This window comes from Rhinoderma darwinii, chromosome 7, assembly GCF_050947455.1.
Source record: "Rhinoderma darwinii isolate aRhiDar2 chromosome 7, aRhiDar2.hap1, whole genome shotgun sequence".
NCBI lineage: Eukaryota > Metazoa > Chordata > Amphibia > Anura > Rhinodermatidae > Rhinoderma > Rhinoderma darwinii.
In genome coordinates, this window is record NC_134693.1 from 3,021,544 (window position 1) to 3,035,354 (window position 13,811).

General features: G+C 41.5%; 1 protein-coding gene and 4 non-coding genes across 6 annotated transcripts in view; 3 read left to right on the forward strand and 2 right to left on the reverse strand.

Annotated features, from left to right (window-relative positions):
* The window catches only part of ARMH1 (armadillo like helical domain containing 1), a 69,232-nt gene that overhangs the window by 34,272 nt on the left and 21,149 nt on the right, over nt 1-13,811 (forward strand). The window lies entirely within an intron of this gene.
* LOC142658232 (U12 minor spliceosomal RNA) lies at nt 980-1,128 on the reverse strand. The gene has a single exon (XR_012850066.1). It is a non-coding gene; the product is annotated as a U12 minor spliceosomal RNA (small nuclear RNA).
* LOC142658236 (U5 spliceosomal RNA) lies at nt 8,043-8,157 on the forward strand. Its single transcript, XR_012850069.1, has one exon. It is a non-coding gene; the product is annotated as a U5 spliceosomal RNA (small nuclear RNA).
* On the forward strand, nt 9,216-9,330 carry LOC142658238 (U5 spliceosomal RNA). The gene has a single exon (XR_012850071.1). It is a non-coding gene; the product is annotated as a U5 spliceosomal RNA (small nuclear RNA).
* LOC142658226 (U12 minor spliceosomal RNA) lies at nt 12,559-12,708 on the reverse strand. Its single transcript, XR_012850060.1, has one exon. It is a non-coding gene; the product is annotated as a U12 minor spliceosomal RNA (small nuclear RNA).

Here is a 13,811-nt window from a genome sequence, read left to right on the forward strand (position 1 = left end):
GAGCCGATACGTAACATTAGATAAATCCGCTTCGTGTCTTATCGGTCACAGTTTTTACTTTTCATCGTGGAGATTTTTTTTTTATTTCACTCATAAGACAAAATATGGCGCAAGATACGGATGATCTTCTCGTCACCTGTCTCCATATTAACGCCGTTAATTGGTTTTATAAGGAGATTTTCCCACCAATGACGCGGTGCACAAGTAGGACACGTGACAAATGTCTGACAGCGACGCGGTTTTTGTGATGTTTTTTCCGTAGACATCGCAGGTTTCTTTTTTTTTAGCATTTTTATATATTTTTGCTGTTTTAGAATTTTTAGGTTTAAAGTTTGAAAATAATTGTAAAAAACATCTGCTCTTTGACTTTTCAGCTGTTTTTGGGGGGTATTTTCTGTGTATTTATTACGTTTTTTTGCACTTGTTTTAGTTTTGTTTTCTTATTATTATTGTGGCCGGTCCTATAATTATATTTTCTTTTACACCTTATTTTTCCAAAGTAACTGAAGCTGCACGGCAGCCCCAATTCCAGGGGAAATCAGCCCTCTTATAGTCCCTATTGTCAGTACTAGGGCTGTGCTGGGTCTAGTTATCCGCAGCTGCCACTAACGGCATCCCGGCGATCATGTGAAGCAGTAACGCGATCACCAGGACCAAGCCTGTATTTTATATCAGAGAAAGCGGCTTCTGTCCTCTCTTCAGGGTCCCCGACATTCAGCGGATCGCTTGAACAGCCAACTATAACCTGTTCCGTATCTGCTATGGCGCGGGTTTTATGGACCTCAACCGCCAGACATTTATATACAGCCATTGTTCGGGAACCGGTTAAAGTAGAACTCCGGCAGACATATGACAGTATTATACAATAGTCCGGACCTGCCCCTAGATATCGTATAAAGCAGCGTATGAATGGAATACAGGACGATTCCCACCGCTTTACAGTCACACATTCTCCTCTATCGTTATACAATCAGTGGGTCGGGCAGATCACGGCTCCTGAAGGTTCTGCAAAGTAGGCAAATCCTCCACGGGGCGACCTGTGCCCATTCAAAAATTCCTCTCACATGATATGCGAGGAGCCAGGCATCACCCTGCCTCGTTATTTTCCTTACTCAGAGAATAAGGGGGGATTCACACGAGCGTGTATTGGGTCCGTGCGGGCCGCGTGGTTTTCACGCGCCACGCACAGACCAATACAAGTCTATGGGGCAGTACAGACAGTCCGTGCTTTTTGCGCAGCGTTTGTCCGCTGCGCAAAAAGCGCGACATGCTCAATATCTCAGCGTATTTTGCGCATCACGCACCCATTGAAGTCAATGGGTGCGTGAAAACCACGCAGGTCTCACGGAAGCACGACTGAAACAGCGCACCAGCTGTCAAAAGGATGAATGTAAACAGAAAAGCACCACGTGCTTTTCTGTTTCCAACCATCCAAACGGAGCGTCTTTGAGATGAGCGAAGCCGGACAAGCGAACCGAACTTCACCGGGTTTTTTTAACAGGTTTCTCGATGTTGTGTTCGGCATTCACTGTCGAGGGTGCTGAAAGAGTTACTGCCGATCAGTTAGCTCTTTCAGCACCTTGGACAGTGACGGGCGTCGACTAGCCTCATCTCTATGATGGCGGCTGCGCGAAAATCACGCAGCCGCGCATCATACACGGATGACACACGCAGCTGTCAAGTGTTTTTTGCGCGCGCAAAAACGCAACGTTTGATATACAAAAAAAAATGGGACATAGAATGTAATTAAAACCACAGAAAAGGCCATACTCACAGATTAGGTGGTGGGTAAAATACCCGTTCCAAACGGGACGCAACCAGGTCAGAGAATGCTGTTGATGGGAAGTGCCCAGGTGTGTTTAAATAATGATAGCCACTCCCACTTACCTTGAGGGGAGGGGTGTGTTGGGCATGGAAGTAAATGTGTAATAATAATAAATAAATAATAAAGTACTGTGTATAGTGCACATGTGAGGTATAGGGGACATGACTAAGTGTAGTGTGTAGAGATCAGGGCTGTGAGTGAAACAAAAACGTGAGTGTAGTGTGTAAACATGGAGGCATAGTGTTTGGATAGTGAGGCACAGCATATATCGCCGAATAGCAGCCTATTTATAACGCCCATATTGTAAGAGAGCGGGCTGCCCTGCATGCAGTGCCAAACATCCGCACACCAGGCTATCCCAGCATCATAAGACCCGGGCGCGTCCTGAAAAAAAGTATGTACAATGTAAGTAACCATGAGAAAACATGGGGTATTAGTTGTTGTTTTGGCCAAAAAAACGCAAGCTCGCAATCCACGTCACGGATCCCCACACTTGCGAGTCCCTACCTAGAACTTTGTCTGAATCTGCCCTAAGGGAAAGGCTCTGGATATGTTTTTTAGCACCACAAAAAGTGCGTAAGGGCATACCGCAATACAGTGCAGCTATAATAACCAGTGTTGTAGTGTCTGATTATATACAGTGCAGCTATAATAACCGGTGTTGTAGTGTCTGATTATATTATATACAGTGCAGCTATAATAACCGGTGTTGTAGTGTCTGATTATATACAGTGCAGCTATAATAACCAGTGTTGTAGTGTCTGATTACATTATATACAGTGCAGCTATAATAACCAGTGTTGTAGTGTCTGATTACATTATATACAGTGCAGCTATAATAACCAGTGTTGTAGTGTCTGATTACATTATATACAGTGCAGCTATAATAACCAGTGTTGTAGTGTCTGATTACATTATATACAGTGCAGCTATAATAACCAGTGTTGTAGTGTCTGATTACATTATATACAGTGCAGCTATAATAACCAGTGTTGTAGCGTCTGATTACATTATATACAGTGCAGCTATAATAACCGGTGTTGTAGTGTCTGATTATATACAGTGCAGCTATAATAACCGGTGTTGTAGTATCTGATTACATTATATACAGTGCAGCTATAATAACCGGTGTTGTAGTGTCTGATTACATTCTATACAGTGCAGCTATAATAACCAGTGTTGTAGTGTCTGATTACATTATATACAGTGCAGCTATAATAACCGGTGTTGTAGTGTCTGATTACATTATATACAGTGCAGCTATAATAACCAGTGTTGTAGTGTCTGATTACATTATATACAGTGCAGCTATAATAACCAGTGTTGTAGTGTCTGATTACATTATATACAGTGCAGCTATAATAACCAGTGTTGTAGTGTCTGATTACATTATATACAGTGCAGCTATAATAACCAGTGTTGTAGTGTCTGATTACATTATATACAGTGCAGCTATAATAACCGGTGTTGTAGTGTCTGATTACATTATATACAGTGCAGCTATAATAACCAGTGTTGTAGTGTCTGATTACATTATATACAGTGCAGCTATAATAACCGGTGTTGTAGTGTCTGATTACATTATATACAGTGCAGCTATAATAACCAGTGTTGTAGTGTCTGATTACATTATATACAGTGCAGCTATAATAACCAGTGTTGTAGTGTCTGATTACATTATATACAGTGCAGCTATAATAACCGGCGTTGTAGTGTCTGATTACATTATATACAGTGCAGCTATAATAACCGGTGTTGTAGTGTCTGATTACATTATATACAGTGCAGCTATAGTAACCAGTGTTGTAGTGTCTGATTACATTATATACAGTGCAGCTATAATAACCGGCGTTGTAGTGTCTGATTACATTATATACAGTGCAGCTATAATAACCAGTGTTGGAGTGTCTGATTACATTATATACAGTGCAGCTATAGTAACCAGTGTTGTAGTGTCTGATTACATTATATACAGTGCAGCTATAATAACCGGTGTTGTAGTGTCTGATTACATTATATACAGTGCAGCTATAATAACCAGTGTTGTAGTGTCTGATTACATTATATACAGTGCAGCTATAATAACCAGTATTGTAGTGTCTGATTACATTATATACAGTGCAGCTATAATAACCGGTGTTGTAGTGTCTGATTACATTATATACAGTGCAGCTATAATAACCAGTGTTGTAGCATCTGATTACATTATATACAGTGCAGCTATAATAACCGGTGTTGTACTGTCTGATTACATTATATACAGTGCAGCTATAATAACCGGTGTTGTACTGTCTGATTACATTATATACAGTGCAGCTATAATAACCAGTGTTGTAGTGTCTGATTACATTATATACAGTGCAGCTATAATAACCAGTGTTGTAGTATCTGATTACATTATATACAGTGCAGCTATAATAACCGGTGTTGTAGTGTCTGATTATATTATATACAGTGCAGCTATAATAACCGGTGTTGTAGTGTCTGATTATATACAGTGCAGCTATAATAACCGGTGTTGTAGTGTCTGATTACATTATATACAGTGCAGCTATAATAACCGGTGTTGTAGTGTCTGATTACATTATATACAGTGCAGCTATAATAACCAGTGTTGTAGTGTCTGATTACATTATATACAGTGCAGCTATAATAACCGGTGTTGTAGTGTCTGATTACATTATATACAGTGCAGCTATAATAACCAGTGTTGTAGTGTCTGATTACATTATATACAGTGCAGCTATAATAACCGGTGTTGTAGTATCTGATTACATTATATACAGTGCAGCTATAATAACCGGTGTTGTAGTGTCTGATTACATTATATACAGTGCAGCTATAATAACCGGTGTTGTAGTGTCTGATTACATTATATACAGTGCAGCTATAATAACCGGTGTTGTAGTGTCTGATTACATTATATACAGTGCAGCTATAATAACCGGTGTTGTAGTGTCTGATTACATTATATACAGTGCAGCTATAATAACCGGTGTTGTAGTGTCTGATTACATTATATACAGTGCAGCTATAATAACCAGTGTTGTAGTGTCTGATTACATTATATACAGTGCAGCTATAATAACCGGCGTTGTAGTGTCTGATTACATTATATACAGTGCAGCTATAGTAACCAGCGTTGTAGTGTCTGATTACATTATATACAGTGCAGCTATAATAACCGGTGTTGTAGTGTCTGATTACATTATATACAGTGCAGCTATAATAACCTGCGTTGTAGTGTCTGATTACATTATATACAGTGCAGCTATAATAACCGGCGTTGTAGTGTCTGATTACATTATATACAGTGCAGCTATAATAACCGGTGTTGTAGCATCTGATTACATTATATACAGTGCAGCTATAATAACCAGTGTTGTAGTGTCTGATTACATTATATACAGTGCAGCTATAATAACCGGTGTTGTAGTGTCTGATTACATTATATACAGTGCAGCTATAATAACCAGTGTTGTAGTGTCTGATTACATTATATACAGTGCAGCTATAATAACCGGTGTTGTAGCATCTGATTACATTATATACAGTGCAGCTATAATAACCGGTGTTGTAGTATCTGATTACATTATATACAGTGCAGCTATAATAACCAGTGTTGTAGTGTCTGATTACATTATATACAGTGCAGCTATAATAACCGGTGTTGTAGTGTCTGATTACATTATATACAGTGCAGCTATAATAACCGGTGTTGTAGTGTCTGATTACATTATATACAGTGCAGCTATAATAACCAGTGTTGTAGTGTCTGATTACATTATATACAGTGCAGCTATAATAACCGGTGTTGTAGCATCTGATTACATTATATACAGTGCAGCTATAATAACCGGTGTTGTAGTATCTGATTACATTATATACAGTGCAGCTATAATAACCAGTGTTGTAGTGTCTGATTACATTATATACAGTGCAGCTATAATAACCGGTGTTGTAGTGTCTGATTACATTATATACAGTGCTGCTATAATAACCGGTGTTGTAGTGTCTGATTACATTATATACAGTGCAGCTATAATAACCGGTGTTGTACTGTCTGATTACATTATATACAGTGCAGCTATAATAACCAGTGTTGTAGTATCTGATTACATTATATACAGTGCAGCTATAATAACCGGCGTTGTAGTGTCTGATTACATTATATACAGTGCTGCTATAATAACCGGTGTTGTAGTGTCTGATTACATTATATACAGTGCAGCTATAATAACCGGTGTTGTACTGTCTGATTACATTATATACAGTGCAGCTATAATAACCGGTGTTGTAGTGTCTGATTACATTATATACAGTGCAGCTATAATAACCGGTGTTGTAGTGTCTGATTACATTATATACAGTGCTGCTATAATAACCGGTGTTGTAGTGTCTGATTACATTATATACAGTGCAGCTATAATAACCGGTGTTGTACTGTCTGATTACATTATATACAGTGCAGCTATAATAACCAGTGTTGTAGTATCTGATTACATTATATACAGTGCAGCTATAATAACCGGCGTTGTAGTGTCTGATTACATTATATACAGTGCAGCTATAATAACCAGCGTTGTAGTGTCTGATTACATTATATACAGTGCAGCTATAATAACCGGTGTTGTAGTGTCTGATTACATTATATACAGTGCAGCTATAATAACCGGTGTTGTAGTGTCTGATTACATTATATACAGTGCAGCTATAATAACCAGTGTTGTAGTGTCTGATTACATTATATACAGTGCTGCTATAATAACCGGTGTTGTAGTGTCTGATTACATTATATACAGTGCAGCTATAACAACCAGTGTTGTAGTGTCTGATTAGATTATATACAGTGCTGCTATAATAACCGGTGTTGTAGTGTCTGATTATATACAGTGCAGCTATAATAACTGGTGTTGTAGTGTCTGATTACATTATATACAGTGCAGCTATAATAACCGGTGTTGTAGTGTCTGATTACATTATATACAGTGCAGCTATAATAACCAGTGTTGTAGTGTCTGATTACATTATATACAGTGCAGCTATAATAACCGGTGTTGTAGTGTCTGATTACATTATATACAGTGCAGCTATAATAACCGGTGTTGTAGTGTCTGATTACATTATATACAGTGCAGCTATAATAACCAGTGTTGTAGTGTCTGATTATATACAGTGCAGCTATAATAACCGGTGTTGTAGTGTCTGATTACATTATATACAGTGCAGCTATAATAACCGGTGTTGTAGTATATGATTACATTATATACAGTGCAGCTATAATAACCGGTGTTGTAGTGTCTGATTATATACAGTGCAGCTATAATAACCGGCGTTGTAGTGTCTGATTACATTATATACAGTGCAGCTATAATAACCGGTGTTGTAGTGTCTGATTACATTATATACAGTGCAGCTATAATAACCGGTGTTGTAGTGTCTGATTACATTATATACAGTGCAGCTATAATAACCGGTGTTGTAGTGTCTGATTACATTATATACAGTGCAGCTATAATAACCAGTGTTGTAGTGTCTGATTACATTATATACAGTGCAGCTATAATAACCAGTGTTGTAGTATCTGATTACATTATATACAGTGCAGCTATAATAACCAGTGTTGTAGTGTCTGATTACATTATATACAGTGCAGCTATAATAACCAGTGTTGTAGCGTCTGATTACATTATATACAGTGCAGCTATAATAACCGGTGTTGTAGTGTCTGATTACATTATATACAGTGCAGCTATAATAACCGGTGTTGTAGTGTGATGTGGTGATTACATTATATCAGTGTTGTAGTCTGTTTGCGGAGTTGCTGCTCATCGGTATCACATATACAGTATGACGGCTGTGACGCCCGCTGCGCCCTGTCCGGGTGAGGAGCTCCGGTCGCCGGTTTATGTTCAGGCTGCAGTTTATACACGCCGGGCAGGAAACAGTTAATCCGACTATTGCGATCACTACTTCCTTTTCTGGCTCCTCCCCTGGCAGTTTATTTGCATATTCCCATGATGCTCCGTAGGTTTATTTGCTTCTCTCCGGTGTCTCTCTTGATAGATCTGACCGTTTCCCGGTTGTGATTTGATGCGGTGATGTTAGTGGAGGGCGGGTCAGTGTCGTGACAGTATCGTGTCGGCAGAGGGCGGAGTCTCTGTGATGTATGCGGGGGGCGGTGGTCCGTGGGGTCACGGCGGTGCGGCGCTTCTGTATACTCTGGTTTCTCTTCAGATCGAATAAATCTTTCGCCTTTTACTAAAGATTTCCGTGGAGAGGAACAATTATGAGTTTCTAATAATTTTTTGATGCCCGGCGCTCGCTGGGCTTCTCTCATGCGGTTAATGATAGAGATGTAATTGTGGGCGGTCATGTGGCTGCGGCGTTAGGTCTCTAGCCGAGTGCGTTATTATCATTCTATATTTATAGGATCGCGGGACCTTCGAGTCATCACTTGGCTGTTTCTTTGTTATGAGCGCAGCTTCTGAGGGACAAGCAGCGAGGAGGTTCATGTGGCGTCCACAAGGGGGAGAAGGAAACCTGGACGCACGTCCTCTGCTATACTTCATCTATTGCGGCTCAGCAAAATTACAAAAAAATATACGAACATGAGGATCTCATCATCTTATAAACATTTTGATCAAACGGTCACGGCGACCTCTTTTAGGTGGGTCCCTTCTCTATAAAGCGCAGTATTGCATTACCACCAATGCCACCGCAACCCCGCACCCGCAGAGGGAGCAACTCAGGAGACCAACAACACCCATGCTGCCAGTCTAAGCCACACAACACCCATGCTGCCAGTCTAAGCCACACAACACCCATGCTGCCAGTCTAAGCCACACAACACCCATGCTGCCAGTCTAAGCCACACAACACCCATGCTGCCAGTCTAAGCCACACAACACCCATGCTGCCAGTCTAAGCCACACAACACCCATGCTGCCAGTCTAAGCCACCTTGGCCCTGGACCTCTTACACGCACACGTCCGGTGTTTACTCTGAGCTGGCTTGTTCGGTGATCAGTCCAGGGAAAGGACCACAAAATCGTGCGGCTGTCGGGAACTTCTGCTCCAAGTGACAGGAGCGCAGACCACCATTGTGTAACCGAATATGGGTGTAACGGCTTGTCGTTGGTCATTTGCATATTTTCCCAGAATGCACCTGCTTCGTAACTTTGAATTGAAATAAAAAAGACAAAGATACAGAAATTTGCTTTTCTCCGGTAACTTATTTTTTTTCCATGCCTCATAATGACTGATGATCGCCCCGCCCCCGTCACATGTGTGATAGAGAGATATATATCTATATAATCACCTATATGTCCTCTCCGCAGGTGTGACGGGAGGAGCGCGGGGCCGGTGTAGTGTCCGGTGATCTCTGCTGTATACTCTGGTTTCTCTTCAGATCGAATAAATCTTTCGCCTTTTACTAAAGATTTCCGTGGAGAGGAACAATTATGAGTTTCTAATAATTTTTTGATGCCCAGCGCTCGCTGGGTTCCCTTATTGTACAAATAATAGATTGGGGAATAAAGCGCAGGTGTGAACGGTGTCGGGCTGTGATGTGTCTTTTCTGGTTCCGGACGTGATGCCGAATTATTATATCCGAGAGCCGATCCCTATCATTAGATAAATCCGCCTCGTGTGTTATTGGTCACAGTTTTTACTTTTCATCTTGGAGATTTTTTTTTTATTTCACTCATAAACCGTCATCACGGTGCTCAGAATAAGGAAAAATATGGCGCAAGATACGGATGATCTTCTCGTCACCTGTCTTCATATTAACACCGTTAATTGGTTTTATAAGGAGATTTTCCCACCAATGACGCGGTGCACAAGTAGGACACGTGACAAATGTCTGACAGCGACGCGGTTTTTGTGATGTTTTTTCCGTAGACATCGCAGGTTTCTTTTTGCTATTTTAGAATTTCTAGGATTAAAGTTTGAAAATAATTGTAAAAAACATCTGCTCTTTGACTTTTCAGCTGCATTTATTTCTGCTAATAATATCGTTTTACCCTAAAATAGACCTTTCATTTGTGATCGTCATTGTCTACCGCAAATTGTGATATTTTACATGTTTATTTTAGGGTGATGGGGTCAGGGCTGGTGTTACGTCGATGATTGGGGGGGGGGCGTTGTTTTTGGGGGGTATTTTCTGTGTATTTATTAAGTTTTCTGTACTTTTGTTTTCTTATTATTATTGTGGCCGGTCCCATAATAATGTTTTTCTTTTATTCCTTTTTTTTCCAAAGTAACTGAAGCTGCACGGCAACCCCAGTTACAGGGGAAATCAGCCCTCTTAGGGCTTATTCAGATGAACGTGTAATACGTCCGTGCTCCGCACGTGATTTTCACGCGCGTTGCACGGACCTATGTTACTAAATGGGGCCTTTCAGACTGTCAGTGAATTTCACGCTGCGTAAAACTCACGGCATGTCCTATATTTGGTCATGTTTCACGCTGCACGTACCCATTGAAGTCAATGGGTGCATACAAATCGCGCTCGACATACGGAAGCACTTCCGGGTGCCGCGTGTGATTCGCGCAACAGTAGTAAAATGAATGAATGAAAACAGAAAAGCACCACGTGGTTTTCTGTTTACAAACATAAAACCAGAGTGTCTTTATGATGCCGCACACCATATGCTGATGACACACAGACCTTTTGCGCGAGCAAAACGCACAAGCTCGTCTGAATCCGGCCTTATAGTCCCTATTGTCAGTACTAGGGCTGTGCTGGGTCTGGTTATCCGCAGCTGCCACTAACGACATCCCGGCGATCATGTGAACCAGTAACGCGATCACCAGGACCAAGCCTGTATTTTATATCAGAGAAAGCGGCTTCTGTCCTCTCTTCAGGGTCCCCGATCGCTTGAACAGCCAACTATAACCTGTTCCGTATATCTGCTATGACGCGGGTTTTAAGGACCTCAGCCGTCGGACATTTATATATATATATATATACACACACACATATATATACACTACCGTTCAAAAGTTTGGGGTCACCCAGACAATTTTGTGTTTTCCATGAAATCTCACACTTATATTTATCAAATGAGTTGCAAAATGACTAGAAAATACAGTCCAGACATTGACAAGGTTAGAAATAATGATTTTCTCCTTCAGACTTTGCTTTGGTCGCTCCATTTGCAGCAATTCCAGCATTGCAGACCTTTGGCATTCGAGCGGTTAATTTGCTGAGGTCATCGGGAGAGATTTCCCCCCATGCTTCCAGAAGCCCCTCCCACAAGTTGGATTGGCTTGATGGGCACTTCTTGCGTACCATACGGTCAAGCTCCTCCCACAACAGCTCTATGGGGTTGAGATCTGGTGACTGCGCTGGCCACTCCATTACAGATAGAATACCGGCTGCCGGCTTCTTCCCTAAATAGTTCTTGCATCATTTGGAGGTGCTTTGGGTCATTGTCCTGTTGTAGGATGAAATTGGCTACAATGAAGCGCTGTCCACAGGGTATGGCATGGCGTTGCGGAGTGATCGCCTTCCTTATTCACAATCCCTTTTACCTTGTACAAATCTCCCACTTTACCCCAGACCATCACATGACCTCCACCATGCTTGACAGATGGCGTCCGGCACTCTTCCAGCATCTTTTCAGTTGTTCTGCGTCTCACAAATGTTCTTCTGTGTGATCCAAACACCTCAAACTTCCATTCGTCCGTCCATAGCACTTTTTTCCAATCTTCCTCTGTCCAATGTCTGAGCTTTTGCCCATATTAATCTTTTCCTTTTATTAGCCAGTCTCAGATATGGCTTTTTCTTTGCCACTCTGCCCTGAAGGCCGGCATCCCGGAGTCGTCTCTTCACTGTAGACGTTGACACTGGCGTTTTGCGGGTACTATTTAATGAAGCTGCCAGTTGAGGACCTGTGAGGCGTCTATTTCTCACACTAGAGACTCTAATGTACTTGTCTTGTTGCTCAGTTGTGCAGCGGGGCCTCCCACTTCTCTTTCTACTCTGGTTAGAGCCTGTGTGTGCTGTCCTCTGAAGGGAGTAGTAGACACTTGTAGGAAATCTTCAGTTTCTTTGCAATTTCTCGCATGGAATAGCCTTCATTTCTAAGAGCAAGAATAGACTGTCGAGTTTCACATGAAAGCTCTCTTTTTCTAGCCATTTTGAGAATTTAATCGAACCCACAAATGTAATGCTCCAGATTCTCAACTAGCTCAAAGGAAGGTCAGTTTTATAGCTCCTCTAAACAGCAAAACTGTTTACAGCGGTGCTAACATAATTGCACAAGGGTTTTCAAGTGTTTTCTAATCCATTAGCCTTCTAACACAGTCAGCAAACACAATGTACCATTAGAACACTGGAGTGATGGTTGCTGGAAATGGTCTCTATACACCTATGTAGATATTGCATTAAACACCAGACGTTTGCAGCTAGAATAGTCATTTACCACATTAACAATGTATAGAGTGGATTTCTGATTAATTTCATGTTATCTTCATTGAAAAAAACTGGGCTTTTCTTGCAAAAATAAGGAAATTTCTAAGTAACCCTAAACTTTTGAACGGTAGTGTATATACAGCCATTGGTCGGGAACCGGTTAAAGTAGAACTCCGGCAGACATGTGACAGTATTATACAATAGTCCGGACCTGCCCCTAGATATCGTATAAAGCAGCGTATGAATGGAATACAGGACGATTCCCACCGCTTTACAGTCACACATTCTCCTCTATCGTTATACAATCAGTGGGTCGGGCAGATCACGACTCCTGAAGGTTCTGCAAAGTAGGCAAATCCTCCACGGGGCGACCTGTGCCCATTCAAAAATTCCTCTCACATGATATGCGAGGAGCCAGGCGTCACCCTGCCTCGTTATTTTCCTTACTCATTAGTTTAAGGCACACCCTCCCTGTGTGACCCGGAGCTATCGCCCTGCAGAGCCGCCCTGTCTGTATCGGGGAGAGGTGATTGGCGCCTGCTGTGTCACATGGTGTAATTACATAGAATTATTGGTGCCCAGTTATTGAGTGGAGATTTTTTTATACAATTCTTCGATGAGATATTAGTAACTGACCGGCGCTGGTGAAATGCATGATGGGTAGTAAATATCTGGACGTGGTGATGTCATCTCGGGTTGACTCCACCCACTTTATTACTGCGGCACTTGAGACTGTACGATGGCTGCACTCTGTCCCACCACGCGATCATGGCACCGGATCAGATGGAATTCACTAATGATCTACAATTTTCTACTGATTTTATTTTTTTTGTTTGGGCTTTTTCGTTCCTTTTATTTACGACGTCTTTTTCTCCATAAGAAAGATCTTATTAGGACATATGGACGTCCTAGAGGGGGAGGGGGGATCCACAATCGGGTATAGAGAATAGACGCTGGATATGTGGTTTAGCACCGCATGTGGAGCCGCTCAGAGACTGCAATGCAAAAAGTGTGTTAGGGCTCATGCACAGGGGCGTATGTCTGAATACAGGGGTCTATGGGCCGTACCGTTCCTCCGTGTGTGTCTAATTTCATACCGCAATACGGTTCGTGAATAGGATCGGGCGCTGCCTGTGGACATATCGCTAGATCTCATGCACCGGCCGTATTATTATTACATATCTGTGGTGAAGAACAACCAGGAGACCATTACACTGTAGAATCGGCACAAAACTTAGGGGATGTTCACACGGCTTATTTTAGGGCCGAAAAATCGTAAGCAGAACCCCTCCAAACATCTGCCCATTGATTTCAATGGGAAATACGGCGTTCTGTTCTGACAGAGCATATTCTTACACGGCCGTTTTTAAAAACAGCTGCATATAAAAAACGGCCGCGAAAAAGAAGTCCCTGTCACTTCTTGAGCCATTTTTGGATCCGGTTTTTATTAACTCTATAGAAAAACAGCTCCAAAAACGGATGTTGAAAATGCCGCGAAAAATGTGACTTTGAATAAAAAAAACTTTGTAATATCAGGATCTGTTTTCCCTTTTTGCTAAGCGTGTGA